The following is an 18,286-nucleotide window of genomic DNA, read 5'->3' as shown; positions in this document are numbered from 1 at the left end:
TATTTCTGGAATGCCTTTATGACTTTAAAGTAGTCCGAGTATCGCACTACGTTATAATACGGATTTTACAATATTGGTTCGACTTTTACAAAGCATTTTAGATACCCGATATTGATTTTGCTCTACATCGCTGTTGTAAACAATGGCAATAATAAGCAATTAGAACGGTGATATATGTATTCTATGGGAGATAGAAATGATTAATGTTGAGAAACTCGATTCTGGTAAAGTAAAATGAAAAACGAAGTTTCTGATTAACCAGGATCTCAGGTATGCTTATATCTTCTTTGTTTTGACCCCCCCCCCCCCCCGAATTTTTAGGGTCTTCCGTTTTCAACGGAAGACCCTCTTGTTATTCTATTGTTTCTTTTTCATTAGGGTCTTCCGTTTCCAACGGAAGACCCTTTTGTTTTTCTACGGTTTCTTTTTTTTCTTATTAGGGTGTTCCGTCTTCAGCGGAAGACCCTTCTATTATTCTATTGTTTCTTTTTCACTTTTCTTATTAAGGTCTTCCGTTTCCAACGGAAGACCTTATTGTTATTGCTTTGTTTCTTTTTCCCTATTCTTATTAGGGTCTTCCGTCTTCAGCGGAAGACCCTTCTATTATTCTATTGTTTCTTTTTCACTTTTCTTATTAGGGTTTTCCGTTTTTCAACGGAAAACCCTTCTGTTATTCTACTGTTTCTTATTATTATTTTTTTTTTTTTCCCGCAAATTTTGTGCACGAGATTTCTCGAAAATTTTTTGTCTGATTGCTATGAAACTTTCAGGGTATGTAGATAATATTAATATCTCTAGACGTTTTTTTCAAATTTTTAAAATTTACTTCCGGTTATGAGTTATTGCCCTTTAATTGAAAATTGGGGGGTCTTTTGTCCAGAGTTGATCTCGGGAACTACAGATGATAGATGCATGAAATTTGGCGAAATTGTCGGTAACATTTTATAATTTTGCTGGCATGAAAATTTTGGTAATTTCTTTGTTAGTTTTTGAGCTATTTGTCGCCAAAGTTTAAGATTTTTTCGGGGCTGAAATTTTGTTGCTTTTTGTATTATAACCTTTAAACTAAAAATATTTTGTTAATACATATAGAACAAAAGTTGTTTAGAATAACGAGAGCTTTCATTTAAAATTAAGAAAAAAGGGCTGGCCCCTATAATTAGGGGTCAGCAGCTCATACACGTATTTTTCTGATAGCAAAAATCGTTATCATTTTATGAAAAAAAATTAATTTAGTTATTGTTAATATATTAAATAATGTCATTTGGTATCAAATTAAACAAGTTCTGTCCTATATTTTTTTTTAAATTTCATAAAACAAATATGTGAGAATCGTACATGAACGAGTTAATATGTCTACATAGACACACAAGCGAACAAATGCCACATTAAGGCCCAGGCATTTACTGCATTACGTTGTGTTGCGTCTTAGATAAATTGTTGTGATTCAATTTCATTTTTTTCATCTATATCATTTATGAATTCAATGAACACACATTATTTAAACGTTCTATGTGCAACTATTTGTCGGGGCGCCCCTGTTTGTGACCCCCGCGCGCGCGCGCCGAATGTAAACAGTAACGAACGGCATTGTAGAAAAGAGAGAGCCGTAATGCAGAAGAGAAGTTGTGTATTCTTTCGGTGTACACATGCATTTTCAATTTGCTGTGAAACATATGAACATGCACAGGGAACAATACTACATATTGGTTTAAGGAGGATATTTTTCTCGTGTGAATCGTTTACGAGGAAATTCTGACAGCCACACTTCTGTCGACGATCAGCCGTTGATAAGCTACGAGTAATAAAGGAGAAAAGATGGACATTAAAGTGTGTGATTTATGTGGATGTTACTGAAGAAGGTGAGGCTTTTACTCCTTTTAAAGTTTCTTGTTAACTGGTTAAAATTTAGTATATAGTATAGATGTACATCACAGTACATGTAAGTACGTGCACACTGTTAGATGTTTTTGTTATGGTGTGGGTGTTTGTTTACTAACGTGTAATTTTTACATGTTTCATGGGTGTTTAGACTCGCTCGAGGTTCATGGGGGACTGGAAAGGGTAACTGAATTTATCTATTGAAAAAAATAACAGATTGTGAATTTTCAACTCAAAATTCAAAGCAGGGTCTAATTAGAAACATATCATATATTCTTGTGCAGAGGACTCCAAATGTAGTCATGAATACCCTGTACACATAACTTCAAGTAAATAAAATTGTATACTTCAGACTTCAGAGTTAAAACATGACTTTAATATCTTTATGATGCCGATCATTGTATCATTAAAGAGGTATAGCAGACCAACGGGTACCCGGTACATGTACTTGTACATGTAGGTTACAAGTTAGAACTATGCCTACCATTCTACCAGTTCACATAATTTTTCTTGTTTAGCAGTTATGATGTGTACTTAAATTGTCCTTGTTATAATGTTTTAAATGTTATTTTTTATTCTCTTTTTTTAATCTGACTACTGGCAGTACTGGCGTGCGAGCAGTTCTCGCCGAGGACCATTTCTCGCTGGTGCACTGTTACATCATATTTTCGTATATAATTTTATATGTTGATAAAATGACGTAACAATGCACTGGTGAGAAATGGTACTCGGCGAGAACTGATGGCACGCAAATATTGATTAATTACAGAAAAAAACTGAAGGTTGGGAGTGTTATTTTTAATTGAACAACATTGTTTAAAATAATTCTTTATATATGTGACGATCAGACCGGTTTGAATACCAGTGCCAGATAGCTCAGTTGGTAGAGCACCTGACTAGAGATTCAGGGGGCCCAGGTTCAAATCCCTTCATTATTTCTCCCATCCTGTTACAATATTGGTGTTGTGACCAACCCCTGGAACTAACAGGTTAACTCGATCCTGCCAGGGATGATCTTCGAGGGTGAAGATCATTTAAGGGGGAGGAATGTGACGGTCAGACTGGTTTGAATACCGGTGCCAGATACATGTAGCTCAGTTGGTAGAGCACTTGACTAGAGATTCAGAGGGCCAGGTTCGAATCCCACTTTGTTCCGTCGTTATTTCTCCCATCTTTTACATATACATGTATATCAGATATATAACTGTCACAGATGATTAAGGTTATCACATGTTTTGCAAGATGCAATAAGTGTTAAAAACCTTTACTTTACAACAGAATACATTTAAGTGAATATTTATGTTTCTTGTTATTATTTGGTGTGGTTTTCTTGACAGTGTCGTATAAACAATTTACCCGCTCCTAAAACACAAACTTTCTTTTTGTGGATTCAGCTTACCGCTGATTGGCTGCTGTTGCAGCAGACAAATAAGATATGCACGCACAAAACACAATGAACTTATCAGAGAATGAGTTGAGTTTATTTAAACTGTTGGAATTTGGGTATTTTTTTTTAAAATGTATACTTGTGACAAAACATATATGTGGTACATACAGCTGTAGCTTTATGAAGAAAATTTTGGTTAGACCATATATACCTATCATGCAAGTAAATGATATTTACAAAAAACTTGCAATTTATGGCGCACGAAATATACGCTAGTTTTATAAAGATTGACATACATGTAATGTACCACATTCTTTGAAAAATAATCTATTAAAAATTCTTCATTAAGTTTACTCATACATGTTTTATGCTTATTACACGTAGTATTGTTTTTAAAACATGTAATTTATAAGAAAATAAACAAAAACCCTCGCTAAATTTATTTGCAAACAAAAAATACACAGTAGAATTGATAAAAAATGGTATACCAGAAGCTAATACCAGTACATGTACTTTGACGCTGTTCGGTGGGTAATATTCGTTTGTAATTTACGAATTGAAATATTGACTGTTGCACTACAAGTATGGTAATAAACTCTCTCTCTCTCAAACTCTCTCTCTTTCTCAATTTGATAAGTGTTTATACCTATGAAAATTTTTTAATATTATATCATGACTTGATATGCAAATTTTTGATCTTGTACTGCCTAAATGTTATGTCATGTATTGGGATATGTCATACTTATTACACTGCATGGTCAGTGTATTTTTTACAGAAATACTATGCATATGTTAATGTAAACACAGCTATTACTAGTACATGTATGTAAACACAGCTAATTATTTTTTTTATTTATTTCAGCTCAAAACAGACTCTTGTTACCACATGGCTTTTACCGGTACCTGTTGATTCTTGTGGGTCAGCTCCTGAGATTAACCTGTCACCTCTATCCACATGCATATTCCTTGTGTTCTACAGACTATTTACTGGTAATTCAAATTAAATCCGATAATGCATGAACAATAATGGAACTTGAAGAAAGCATCATGCCATGTTGTGGTTTGTGTTTGATAAGAAATTATGAAAACAAAATTAAGGCTGTTTAAAGAAATTCATAATTGCTGTGAAAATTTGTTTTTCAATAAAAGTATACAATTATGTTTCCTTTATTTTTTATTTCATAAAGATATTTAGATGTGTTTACATAATTGAAACCCCCCCCCCTCTATTTAATTGTCATTAAGATTACATGTAGGATATGTAAATGTACATTTGACTTTGAAATAACATCTGCTATGATAATTACTTTTGAAATGAACAAGAAACAACCTATTTCTACCTTTCTAAGGTATATATGCATAAAAAAGTAGAAAAACATGTCAAATTTGAACATTTTTCATTGAAATCAACTCTGTCTCCAGCTACCTGGGTGTGTTTGAATTTAATTCTAATTTAAGGCAGATGTCTAACTTGTAGGTTGTAACTTACTGTTTTAGCATGGTTAGAAGAAGACTAGAAATCAGAATAGATTAGATATTCACTAAATATGATTGTTAGCTTACTTTTTTCATGAAAACAAGAAATCACAAGCAGGACAGCTGTCTATTTGTTAATTAAAATGGTACAAATCATACAATAAACAAATAAAGATCACATTTTAGAATCATTGATGATTGTTTTCAAATATGTGTGAGAAATGACTCAAGGAAATTGCCACATGTTTCATAAAATTAGGTAAAACATTTCAAACCATGACTTTTTATGAAAATCAAAAGATTGCGGGGTGGGGGGTATACATGTAAGGGTATTTCTAAGTGATGTGAAGCTTTTATCATGATTATATCATGTAGACATATGTTGTATTGAATAAGGTTTCTTTTTAAAGGTGGTTGAACAAAAGTTGACCTCTAAAAGGTCAGATAAAGATGTTTTACTATGGAGAACCCTGTAAATCTGTGTTTACTAAAGGAAATTGGAAATGGTGGGTTCACTTAAATGGCCATATTTTTATTAAACCTCAATGGAATTGGCAATATGTGGTATTTTTTTTCTCAGAATTGCATTAGCTTTCTTATTCTAAGACATACCGTCTTTTCATAAAAATGTTAGTGTACTAAGTTAAAGATACAAGGAATAGTCTCGGATAAAGTACCGTCAATATTTTTGTAAAATTGAGAGTGACTGTACTTGAAGGTTTATCATTGTTGCGTAGATTCATGAAATGAATTTTAATGATTACCAATAGTTAGAGGGATGTCTCTTGTTGGAATTGGTAAGCAATATTAAGGCCCCTAATTTTAAGTACATGAGAAGCAGAAATAAATTGTGAAACTTGCGGCTATGACAGATATGTTGACTTTACAGTGAAATTGAAGGTTACAAACGGGAGGTTATATAACATGAAATGTAGGTGGATGGGATATTATATGCCTATTTAGTATTTACTGGGTATGAGGACAATAGCAAGTTTATTGTCCCCCAAGACAGCAAATATTTAATGAGGCAAAGCTAAGGGAAATAGTAGCTGTGGAATGGGACAATAAACTTGCTATTGTCCGAATAGTCAGTTAATTGGCATTTCATTATACAGAAGAAAACTTTATTTGTCAGCGATGCAGAATTTCTTGATGATAAACAAATTAGAGTTAAATCAAACTTTGTATTTAATGCGGCGATCTTATTAGGTCAGAGGTGTTCCGAGTTTAAGGTGATATGGGACACTTCCATGTTGTGACGTATTGTTTATCGAAATAAACAATAAAATAAAGTGTAATTATATAAGTACATGTAGTTTCTTCTCAAAAATGGTCACCTAACTCCTTAGCACAGTGGGTTAGAGGGTTTACTAGGAACCTGTAAGTCATGAGTTCGAATCCCGCTGGGGTTTTTACAATTTTTACCTTTTCAAATATTTTTAAAAGCTATTTTTTGGTTAAATATTGTAAAATTTGAAAATTCTAAACCGGTGAAAAGTTTTCAATTATATAGTACTTTAATCCACATTAATATCTACAGATGTCCCATACCACCTTAAAAAGGAGGGAAATCAAATTCTGCTAATGAATGGTTTTGATGACTATTCACCATGGGCAGATAGCATGGATACTATTTTAGATAAAAAGGCATGTTTATGCGGGCGCCTTCTAGTGATCAATTTGTCGGTCTGTCCATCCGAGATGGCTTGACAGGAGCATAGCTTCTCTCCCCTTGGCCCAATCTGGCTCATACCTCATCCACAGGGTTCCTTTGGTTGAAGGATGTGCAGTGACCTTGAACCATGTTTTTAGGTATAAGGTTAAGGTCATAGCAGAATTATATATATAAAATCCTTGTCTGGGGCATATCTTTTTTCCCTTTGGTCCAATCTGGCTAATACTCACAGAGTGTCTCTATGGTTAAACGATGTGCAGTGACCTTGCATGAAATTTCTAGGTAACGGGTGAAGATCATATCGGATCATGCAAAAATCGTTTTTTGAGAGCATATATAATTTCTACTAACCCCTATTTGGCTCAGACTTCACATAAGCAGAGCTTTTGAGGAAAGGGTGTGTAGTGACCTTGAACCTATTTTCAGTGAAAAGAAACTGTGAAGGTCATATCAGAATTATATTTTTAAAAATCCTTGTCCGGAGTATATCTTCTCTCCCTTTGCTCCATTCAGCCTCATACTTTACCCACATGATGCCTTTGTTCAAAATATATGCAATGACCTCGAATGATATTTGTAGATGAAGAGTCAAGGTCATATCAGATCACACAAACATCCATATTTTAAGAGCATAGATATACTCTCCTTTTAGCCCCTATTTGGCTAATATTTTACCTTTACAGAGTTTATTGGTTAATGGCGTGCAGTGACCTTGAACCAAGTCTGTCAATGTGAAGGTCATAGCAGATCTTTTTAAAATTAGTTTTAAATAGTAGATTATTTTCCAAATATGCTTAATCTTGGTCAGATTGAACAAAAATGCATGTATGTTAGGGGGAATGAAATTGAATTAAAAGTTCTATGCCAGCTGGAAAAATTTCAAGTTATAGGTCAAGGCCAAAGCAGAATTCTCTAAAATAACATAAGCGGGGCCCTTTGAAATGTTCACCATTTCAATGTTGTCTGGTTCATAGTAATTTTACATAGAAAATATTCACAGAAGTACAGTAAAGTAAACTTAACATCGATAAGTTTCTGACAATTAATGACGCAACGAGCACACAGTACGAAAGGTCAACCTTTTGAAAAGCAGTGAAGAGGAAAAGTTGCCCAGAATTATGTTTTAAACAAAATTGATTTTTTACATAAATTTTAATTTTGCATTCTGGGTTAAGAAAAAAGATGTTAGTTCAAGGTAAAGTAAACTTGTACCTAAAATGAAGTCAAATTTGTTAAGTCGTACTTAAACACATTGGTTTTTTTGTTAAGTCGTTCTTGAAATGGTTAAGGGTTTTTGTTTAAGTCGTACTTAAAAACATTCGGGTCATGTTAAGTTGTACCAAGAATCATTCGATTTTTTTTTATCTTTTTGTACTTAAGTTTCTTTGTTACTAGATTAAGAACTCTGCTTCTTAGACGTACTTCTAGCGTTGCTTTCGACATTAGCGGAAAACCCACTCGTTGCTTTGCAACGAGCTTTGCTCTAGTTATTATTCTTTTTTTTTCTTACCGATTTTGTGCAGACGATTTCTCAGAGATGGCTCAACCGATTTCATTCAAATTTTCGACATTAACGCGAATTTATCTGAAGTTTATTGTTTGTTAACCATTTTTGAAAATACACTTCCGGTCGGAAGTTATCGTCCGTTTACGATTTTAAAAAGTCAATTTTGTCTGTCAGGTTTTTCAAAAACGAGCAAAGATACAGAGCTGAGAATTTTAGAGATGATAGATCTATCGATTTCCTGGTGCACCTCGGTCATGAGAATGACCGCCGTCACTTCCGGTCGTCACCGGAAGGAATTTTGAAAAATTGAATTTTTCGACTTTTTTATTTTTTGATATTTTTCTTTGAAATTTTTATACCTTATAGTGACCCCCTTACTGATTCAGAATATGTATTTTGTTTTAAAATCGATTAAGGCATTCTCGAGAAATTAAACGTCAAACTTCTGAAGCGAGAGTCCGAGTAGCTCAGTCGATATAGTCGTGGACATGGCCCAGGCGACCCGGGTTCAAGCCCCGAGTGCCGCAAATTATTTTTCTCTATTTTTCGCTTAGATCTACGATTTTATCTTTGAATTGATAAATTTAATCTAATCTATTCAAAAATCGAACGGAAGACCCACTCGTTGCTCGCAACGAGATCGAATCAAGTTATTACTATTTTTTTTCTTCCTATTTTTGTGCACGCGATTTCTCAGAAACGGCTCGGCCGATCTCAATGAAAGTTTCAGATATGATAGATATTGGTCTGAACCTGATTAAAAAAATTTTGTGTTGATGACGTCACATCCGTTTTTGAGATATTGAGATTTTTCTAATTTTTATATGGGTATTTTGTCTTCTGTCGTTCTCCTAAAGTATAAGAGATATTAAGCTCAAATTTCTACGGTTGGTAAAGGAAAGATTGAAGTTTTGCATGGTTGTTGTTTTGTAAGTTTAGCACTTCTGGCGCCAAAGCTCGCTAGGGCTCGAAAATTGACATTAAAAAAGCGTCGTAAATTTTTGTGCTTTTCTCACTGTATCTTTTTTCTGGAAAATATTTTATTAAAATATTTAATGTAAAAAAGGCTTATATTTACAAGACCTTTCGGCTGATATCAGGAAAAAGGGGCTGGCCCCTAAAATTAGGGACCTAGAAGGCTCTAAAGTCTTTTACCCATAGCTCTTCACCGAGGGATATTTTGTAATAGATTATAGAAGCAAATATGATTATCTCACAGTTATGTATTCAAGCAATGTAATGATGTTATCATGTGTTAAGTAATTAAGGGTTTTTAGGGGCCAAAAATCGAAAAATTTGATCACCCATATCTCAGAAAGGAAAAATATTTTGTAATGCAATATAAAAGAAAAGTTGTTCAAAATGATGTTCTCAACAAATTGCAACCGTCAAAATTTCGTTGAACGGCCCCTAAAAGAAGATAAGGGACCGGCCCCTAAAACCTTCTTTCTCATATATCTCCAAAACGGTAACGAAATTCTAAACACTTGTTGAACAAAATGTGTGTAGAATTAAATGACCTTTTATTTGATATCAAGAAAAAGGGGCTGGATCCTCAAATTAGGGGACCAAAGGTCTCTAAAATCTTTAATCTGTAGCCCTTTACTGAGAGATATTTTGTGAAATATTATAGAAGCAAATGTGTTTATCTTATAGTTCTGTATTCAAGCAATGTAATGATTTTATCATGTGTTACGTAATTAAGGGTTTTTAGGGGCCAAAAGTCAAAGAATTTGATCACCCTTATCTCAGAAAGGTAAAATATTTTGTAATGCAGTATAAAAGAAAAGTTGTTCAAAATGATGTTCTCAACAAATTGCAACCGTCAAAATTTCGTTGAACGGCCCCTAAAAGGAGATAAGGGACCGGCCCCTAAAACCTTCTTTCTCATCTATCTCCAAAACGGTAACGAATTACTAAACATGTGTTGAACAAAATTTGTTTAGAATTTAATGACCTTTCATTCCATATCAAGAAAAAGGGGCTGGCCCCTAATAAAAGGGAACCAAAGGGCTCTAAAGTCTTTAATCTGTAGCCCTTTACTGAGAAATATTTTGTGAAATGTTCTAGAAGCAAATGTGTTTATCTTATAGTTATATATTCAAGCAATGTAATGATTTTATCATGTGTTACGTAATTAAGGGTTTTTAGGGGCCAACAATTTTCTAAACACTTGCTGACAAAATGTGTTCAGAATTAAATGTCTTTTCATTTGAATCCAAGAAAAAGGGACTTGCCCCTTAAATTAGGGGATCAAAGAGCTCTAAAATCTTTTATCTATAGCCCTGTAATGAGAGCCATTTTGTAAAAGGTTATTAAAGCTAGATTAGGTTAAAAAAGCAAGAGAACTTATACAAAAACAATACAATAAAGCATTAGTACTTCACTCCTTTTCCATAACATGTTTGCTGTCGAAAATCAAAGTCGATGATGTCATATTTCATTCTAAAAATCGAACGGAAGACCTCCTCGTTGCTCGCAACGAGATCGTGTCTAGTTAGGGTCTTCCGTCTTCAGCGGAAGACCCTTCTATTATTGTAATGTTTCTTTTTTACTTTTCTTATTAGGGTCTTCCGTCTTCAGCGGAAGACCCTTCTATTATTGTAATGTTTCTTTTTCACTTTTCTTATTATTCTTTTTTTTTCTTCTTACAAATTTTGTGCAGGCGATTTATCGGAGATGGCCCGCTCGATTTGGGTCAAATTTTCAGGATTGATGCCACGTCATCTGAAGTTTGTACCGCCGCGACAATTTTTAAAAATTTACTTCCGGTCGGAAGTTATCGTTGTTTTACGATTTTTAAAAGCCAATTTTGTCGGTCGGGTTTCTCAAAAACGAGTAAAGATAGAGGACTGAAATTTTCAGAGATGATAGAACTACCGTTTTTCTGGTGCACCTCGGTATAGAGAATGTCCCCCGTCACTTCCGGTCGTAACCGGAAGGAAATTTCAAAAATTGAATTTTTCGACTTTTTTATTTTTTATTATATTTGTTTGAAATTTGTACACCTTATAGTGACCCTCTTACTGATTCAGAATATGTAATTTGTTTTAGAATCGATCAAGGCATTCTCGAGAAATTAAGCGTCAAAGTTCTGAAGCGAGAGTCCGAGTAGCTCAGTCGATAGAGTCGTGGACATGGCCCAGGCGACCCGGGTTCAAGCCTCGAGTGCCGCAATTTTTTTTTATTTTTTTTTCGCTTAGATCTACGATTTTCTCTTTGAATTGATAAGTTTAATCTTATCTATTCAAGAATTCGACGGAAGACCCACTCGTTGCTCGCAACGAGATCGAATCTAGTTCTTATTCTTTTTTTTTCTTCTTACCGATTTTGTGCAGGCGATTTCTCGGAGATGGCTTGCTCGATTTCAGTCAAATTTTCAGGGATGGTGCCTTGTCAACTGAAGTTTGTACCGCCGGAACAGTTTTTTAAAATTTACTTCCGGTCGGAAGTTATCGTCATTAAACGATTTTTTTAAAGTCAAATTTGTCTGCAACGTTTCTCAAAAACGACTGAAGATATAGAGCTGAAATTTTTAGAGATGATAGATTTAACTTTTTTCTGGTGCACTATTGTCTAAAAAATGTCCGCCGTTACTTCCGATCTTCTCTGGAAGGAATTTTAAAAAATTGAATTTTTCGACTTTTTTATTTTCTAATATTTTTTTTTGAAATTTTTACACCTTATAGAGACCCTCTTACTGATTTAGAATATGTAATTTGTTTTAAAATCGATCAAGGCATTCTCGAGAAATTAAGCGTCAAAGTCCTGAAGCGAGAGTCCGAGTAGCTGAGTCGATATAGTCGTGGACATGGCCCAGGCGACCCGGGTTCAAGCCTCGAGTGCCGCAAATTTTTTTCTCTTTTTTTCGCTTAAATCTACGATTTTATCTTTCAATTGATAAGTTTAATCTAATCTATTCAAAAATCGTACGGAAGACCCACTCGTTGCTCGCAACGAGATCGAATCTAGTTCTTATTCTTTTTTTTTCTTCTTACCGATTTTGTGCAGGCGATTTCTCGGAGATGGCTTGCTCGATTTCAGTCAAATTTTCAGGGATGGTGCCTTGTCAACTGAAGTTTGTACCGCCGGAACAGTTTTTTAAAATTTACTTCCGGTCGGAAGTTATCGTCATTAAACGATTTTTTTAAAGTCAAATTTGTCTGCAACGTTTCTCAAAAACGACTGAAGATATAGAGCTGAAATTTTTAGAGATGATAGATTTAACTTTTTTCTGGTGCACTATTGTCTAAAAAATGTCCGCCGTTACTTCCGATCTTCTCTGGAAGGAATTTTAAAAAATTGAATTTTTCGACTTTTTTATTTTCTAATATTTTTTTTTGAAATTTTTACACCTTATAGAGACCCTCTTACTGATTTAGAATATGTAATTTGTTTTAAAATCGATCAAGGCATTCTCGAGAAATTAAGCGTCAAAGTCCTGAAGCGAGAGTCCGAGTAGCTGAGTCGATATAGTCGTGGACATGGCCCAGGCGACCCGGGTTCAAGCCTCGAGTGCCGCAAATTTTTTTCTCTTTTTTTCGCTTAAATCTACGATTTTATCTTTCAATTGATAAGTTTAATCTAATCTATTCAAAAATCGTACGGAAGACCCACTCGTTGCTCGCAACGAGATCGAATCTAGTTATTATTCTTTTTTTGTCTTACAAATTTTGTGCAGGCGATTTCTCGGAGATGACTCGTCTGATTTCCTTCAAATTTTCAGGACTGATGCCCAGTGATATGAATTTTATACCGCCGGAACAATTTTCAAAAATTCACTTCCGGTCGGAAGTTATCGTCGTTTTACGATTTTTAAAAGTCAATTTTGTCGGCGATGTTTCTCAAAAACGAGTAAAGATAGAGAACAGAAATTTTCAGAGATGATAGATCTAGCAATATCCTCGTGTACCTCGGTCAAGAGAATGGTGACCGTCGCTTCCGGTCGTCACCGGAAGCAAATTTAAAAAATGAAAATTTTCAACTTTTTGTTTTAATATATTTTTTCCAATAAGATGATAGTGACCCTTTCACTAATTCAGAATATGTATTTTGTTTTAAAATCGATCAAGGCATTCTCGAGAAACTAAGTGTCAAAGTTCTGAAGCGAGAGTCTGAGTAGCTCAGTCGATATAGTCGTGGACATGGCCCAGGCGACCCGGGTTCAAGCCCCGAGTGCCGCAAATTTTTTTAAACTACTTTTTGCTTAGATTAGATTTTTTTTATCTTTAAAATGATGGATTCTGTTCTTTTCCGTTTTGATTTTGTAAAGAAATTACAATAATAGCGCTTTCCCCAGTATTTGTGTATTGAGATCCATAGCTATGTATTCATACTGAAATAAAGTTAACATGTTGAAAAAAATTAATAGTTACATCTTTAAAACAACGCTTATACATTGTTCTTACATATGTATTTTATATAGAAATTGCATAATATGTGATATTTAGAATTTAATATTCTCCGTTTCATATAGAAGTCACTGACCGACACCCCCCCCCCCCCCCCATTCAAAAAATCATTTAGTTTTTCTGACCCGATTTTACTTGATCTTTGATCTTGGACCTTTAATTTCAACTTAGTACCATTCTAGATTACTGTACTAAATACTAGTACAATTCGTTCATTATTAACAGAGTTATGAACTTTTTGGCATTTGAGTTTCAATCGGCATGTTTGACGTGTACTTCACAAAAAAATTCTAACTCCCGAGCCCTTCACTCAATTCTAATGAAAATTCGTGAATATAAACCTCGGACCCCATTCTTATTGTCTGTCAAATATGCAGAGGATTGAACAATTAAGAAGAATCAAACGGCGCTTATAGCCTATACGCGGAAATAAAATTTACACACTACACGCACCGACCCCCCCCCCCCCCCCCCTTATTCACAAAATCATTCAGTTTTTCTGGACTGATTTGACTTAATCTTTCAACTTGGACCTTTATTTTCAACCTAGTACCATTCTAGATTACTGTACTAATTACCAGACCTATTCGTTCACTTTTAAGAGAGTTATGAATTTTTGGACATTTGAGTTTCGATTGGCGTGCTTGACATGTACTGTAGAAAAAAATTCTAACTCCCGAGCCCTTCACACAATCCTACTGAAATTTTGTGTAAATATACCCCGGACCCCATTCTTATTATCTGCCAAATATGCAGCGGATTGAACAATTCAGAAGAAATTCCTGAGATCATGCGGCAAGTATAGCCTGTACGAGGATTTAAAATGTACACAGTACAAGGGATGTAAGCAGCCGCGTGATATTTCTGTTGCATGTATATTTCTTGTTTTCCGTTTAGTCTGTATCTACGATAGCGTGTGAACTACTTATGAATGTTAGAACTGTGGAAATTACTGTCATCAAATTTTTACCGAATAAAATTACGTGTTTCTGATTTCGTTATTTCTACATTTATAATGATTTTATCAATCCTGTTGAAATAAAACAGTCAAACACAATAATAAACGACACGAAAAAAAATCTCAACACTGAAATACATGTGTAAAATGCATCAGTCATTGTTTTAGGACTTTACTTCCCCTAATTGTCGTTAACCGAATCCGAGATCCACACCTCAAAATTCTACTTTCGATTTATTTACGACGAAAATCAAGCTCGGGTCTTTTCACCCCCCTCCAGACAAAAACACGCATCAATATTTCAAATGATATCGCACTGTTGCCAAACCTGTGTAGTCAGACATCTCACACATCGTTCCTCATCTCATACAAAAATTCAGCTCCTCTCCCGGGCGGAAACGCCCCAAATTCAAAGAGAAATTCGGGAATTATTTCGCGTCAGCCATGTTTTGACGTGAACCTTTGCTGAAATACTGTTATGACACCTGCAAAGGCCTCGCCGGAGTTAAAATTTCTTCTTTCTCTCTATTTCTTTCTCTCCATTTTTTTTTTTTTTGATTTTCTAACCGAAATATTCAATTTAAAGGGGTTGTTTGACTTTAGTACAAGTTGAAAACACTCTTTCATTACGATTTTGACAAAAACAGCCTAAAATTATTAGGGTCTTCCGTCTTCAGCGGAAGACCCTTCTATTATTGTAATGTTTCTTTTTCACTTTTCTTATTAGGGTCTTCCGTCTTCAGCGGAAGACCCTTCTATTATTGTAATGTTTCTTTTTCACTTTTCTTATTAAGGTCTTCCGTTTCCAACGGAAGACCTTATTGTTATTGCTTTGTTTCTTTTTCCCTATTCTTATTAAGGTATTCCGTTTCCAACGGAAGACCTTCTTGTTATTCTTCGGTTTCTTTTTCCCTATTATTATTATTATTATTTTTCTTCCTTTTTTTGTGCACGCGATTTCTCAGAAACGGCTCGGCCGATCTTAATCAAATTTTAGGATGTGATAGATAGTGGTCTGAACTTGATTGGAAATTTTTTGTATTGATGACGTCACATCCGTTTTAGAGATATTGAGATTTTTCTAATTTTTATATGGGTATTTTGTCTTCTGTTGTTCTCCTAAACTATAAGAGATATTAAGCTCAAATTTCTACGGTTGGTAAACGAAAGATTGAAGTTTTGCATGATTATTGTTTTGTATGTTTAGCACTACTGGCGCCAAAGCTCGCTAGGGCTCGAAAATTGACATTAAAAAAGCGTCGTGAATTTTTGTGCTTTTCTCTCTTTATCTCTTTTCTGGAAAATATTTTGTTAAAACATGTAATGTAAAAAAAGTTTATATTTACAAGACCTTTTTGCTGATATCAGGAAAAAGGGGCTGGCCCCTCAAATAAGGGACCTAGAGGGCTCTAAAGTCTTTTACCCATAACTCTTTACCGAGGGATATTTTGTAATAAATTATAGAAGCAAATATGTTTATCTTACAGATATGAAGCCAAGCAGTATAACGATTTTCTCATATGTTACGTAATTAGGGATTTTTAGAGGTCAGAAGTCCAAAACTTTGACCACCTATATCTCAAAACGGAAAAATATTTTGAAATGCAGTATAAAAAAAAAGATGCTCAAAATGATGTACACAACACCATGCAACCTAAAAAATTTGGTTCAGCGGCCCCAATAAGGAGATAAGGGACCGGCCCCTAAAACATTCTTTCTCAGATATCTCAAGAATGGTAACGAATTTCTGAACACTTGTTGAACAACATGTCTTTATAATCAAATGACCTTTCATTTGATACCAAGAAAAAGGGGCTGGCCCCTAATATTAGGGACCTAGAGGGCTCTAAAGTCTTTTTACTATAGTTCTTTACTGAGGGATATTTTGTAATAAATTATAGAAGCAAATATGTTTATCTAACAGTTATGAAGCCAAGCAGTATAACGATTTTCACATATGTTACGTAATTAGGGGTTTTTAGGGGTCAAAAGTCCAAAATTTTGCTCACCTATATCTCAAAAAGGAAAAATATTTTGAAATGCAGTATCAAAGAAAAGGTGCTCAAAATGATGACCTTAACAACATGCAACCTAAAAAATTTGGTTCAGCGGCCCCAATAAGGAGATAAGGGACCGGCCCCTAAAACATTCTTTCTCAGATATCTCAAGAATGGTAACGAATTTCTGAACACTTGTTGAACAACATGTCTTTATAATCAAATGACCTTTCATTTGATACCATGAAAAAGGGGCTGGCCCCTAATATTAGGGACCTAGAGGGCTCTTAAGTCTTTTTCCTATAGTCCTTTACCGATGGGTATTTCGTAATAGATTATAGAAGCAAATATGTTTATCAAACAGTTATGTAGCGTAACATTATAATGATTTTCCCATGTGTTACGTAATTAAGGATTTTTAGGGGTCAAAAGTCCAAAAATTTGATAACCTATATCTCAAAAAGAAAAAATATTTTGAAATGCAGTATAAAAGAAAAGATGCTCAAAATAATGTACATAATAACATGCAACCTTACAATTTTTGTTCAGCGGCCCCAATAAGGAGATAAGGTCCGGCCCCTAAAATATTCTTTCTCAGATATCTCAAGAACGGTGACGAATTTCTAAACACTTGTTGAACAAAACTCTTAGACCTCAAACAAAATGGTATCTGGCACTTAAAATGAAGATCCTCTTTTCATGTTTTAAATCATGTATAGGTGTTAAATAGCAAAATCAAGATCGAACATAATTCTCAATTTCTAAAATCAGACGGAAGACCTCCTCGTTGCTCGCAACGAGATCGTGTCTAGTTATTATTATTTTTTTTCTTCCTATTTTTGTGCACGCGATTTCTCAGAAACGACTCGTCTGATCTCAATCAAATTTTCAGATATGATAGATATTGGTCTGAACCTGATTAAATTTTTTTTGTGTTGATGACGTCACATCCGTTTTTGAGATATTGATATTTTTCCAATTTTTATATAGGTATTTTGTCTTCTGTTGTTCTCCTAAACTATAAGAGATATTAAGCTCAAATTTTTACGGTAGGTAAAGGAAAGATTGAAGTTTTGCATGATTGTTGATTTGTATGTTAAGCACTACTGGCGCCAAAGCTCGCTATGGCTCGAAAATTGACATTAAAAAAGCGTCGTGAATTTTTGTGTTTTTCTCTCTTTATCTCTTTTCTGGAAAATATTTTGTTAAAACATGTAATGTAAAAACGGTTTATATTTACAAGACCTTTCTGCTGATATCAAGAAAAAGGGGCTGGCCCCTAATATTAGGGACCTAAAGGGCTCTAAACTCTTTTACCCATAACTCTTTACCGAGGGATATTTTGTAATAAATTATATAAGCAAATATGTTTATCTTACAGATATGAAGCCAAGCAGTAAAACGATTTTCTCATATGTTACGTAATTAGGGGTTTTTAGGGGTCAGAAGTCCAAAACTTTGACCACCTATATCTCAAAACGGAAAAATATTTTGAAATGCAGTATAAAAGAGAAGATGCTCAAAATGATGTACTTAACACCATGCAACCTAAAAAATTTGGTTCAGCGGCCCCAATAAGGAGATAAGGGACCGGCCCCTAAAACATTCTTTCTCAGATATCTCAAGAATGGTAACGAATTTCTGAACACTTGTTGAACAAAATGTCTTTATAATTAAATGACCTTTCATTTGATACCAAGAAAAAGAGGCTGGCCCCTAATATTAGGGACCTAGAGGGCTCTAAAGTCTTTTTACTATAGTTCTTTACTGAGGGATATTTTGTAATAAGTTATAGAAGCAAATATGTTTATCTTACAGTTATGAAGCCAAGCAGTATAACGATTTTCTCATATGTTACGTAATTAGGGATTTTTAGGGGTCAGAAGTCCAAAACTTTGACCACCTATATCTCAAAACGGAAAAATATTTTGAAATGCAGTATAAAAGAAAAGATGCTCAAAATGATGTCCTTAACAACATGCAGCCTAAAAAAT

At 34.4% G+C, this 18,286-nt stretch overlaps 1 long non-coding RNA gene across 1 annotated transcript; it reads left to right on the top strand.

Moving 5' to 3' along the window:
- Positions 1-568: 568 nt before the first annotated feature.
- LOC136274017 (uncharacterized) lies at positions 569-4,427 on the top strand. The gene is made up of 2 exons (XR_010712274.1): positions 569-1,862; positions 4,131-4,427. It is a non-coding gene; the product is annotated as an uncharacterized lncRNA (long non-coding RNA).
- The last annotated feature ends 13,859 nt before the right edge of the window (positions 4,428-18,286 follow it).

This window comes from Magallana gigas, chromosome 3 (assembly GCF_963853765.1).
Source record: "Magallana gigas chromosome 3, xbMagGiga1.1, whole genome shotgun sequence".
Taxonomy (NCBI): domain Eukaryota; kingdom Metazoa; phylum Mollusca; class Bivalvia; order Ostreida; family Ostreidae; genus Magallana; species Magallana gigas.
The sequence above is the reverse complement of the archived record's forward strand: the minus strand, read 5'-3'. Positions and strand labels throughout refer to the sequence as shown.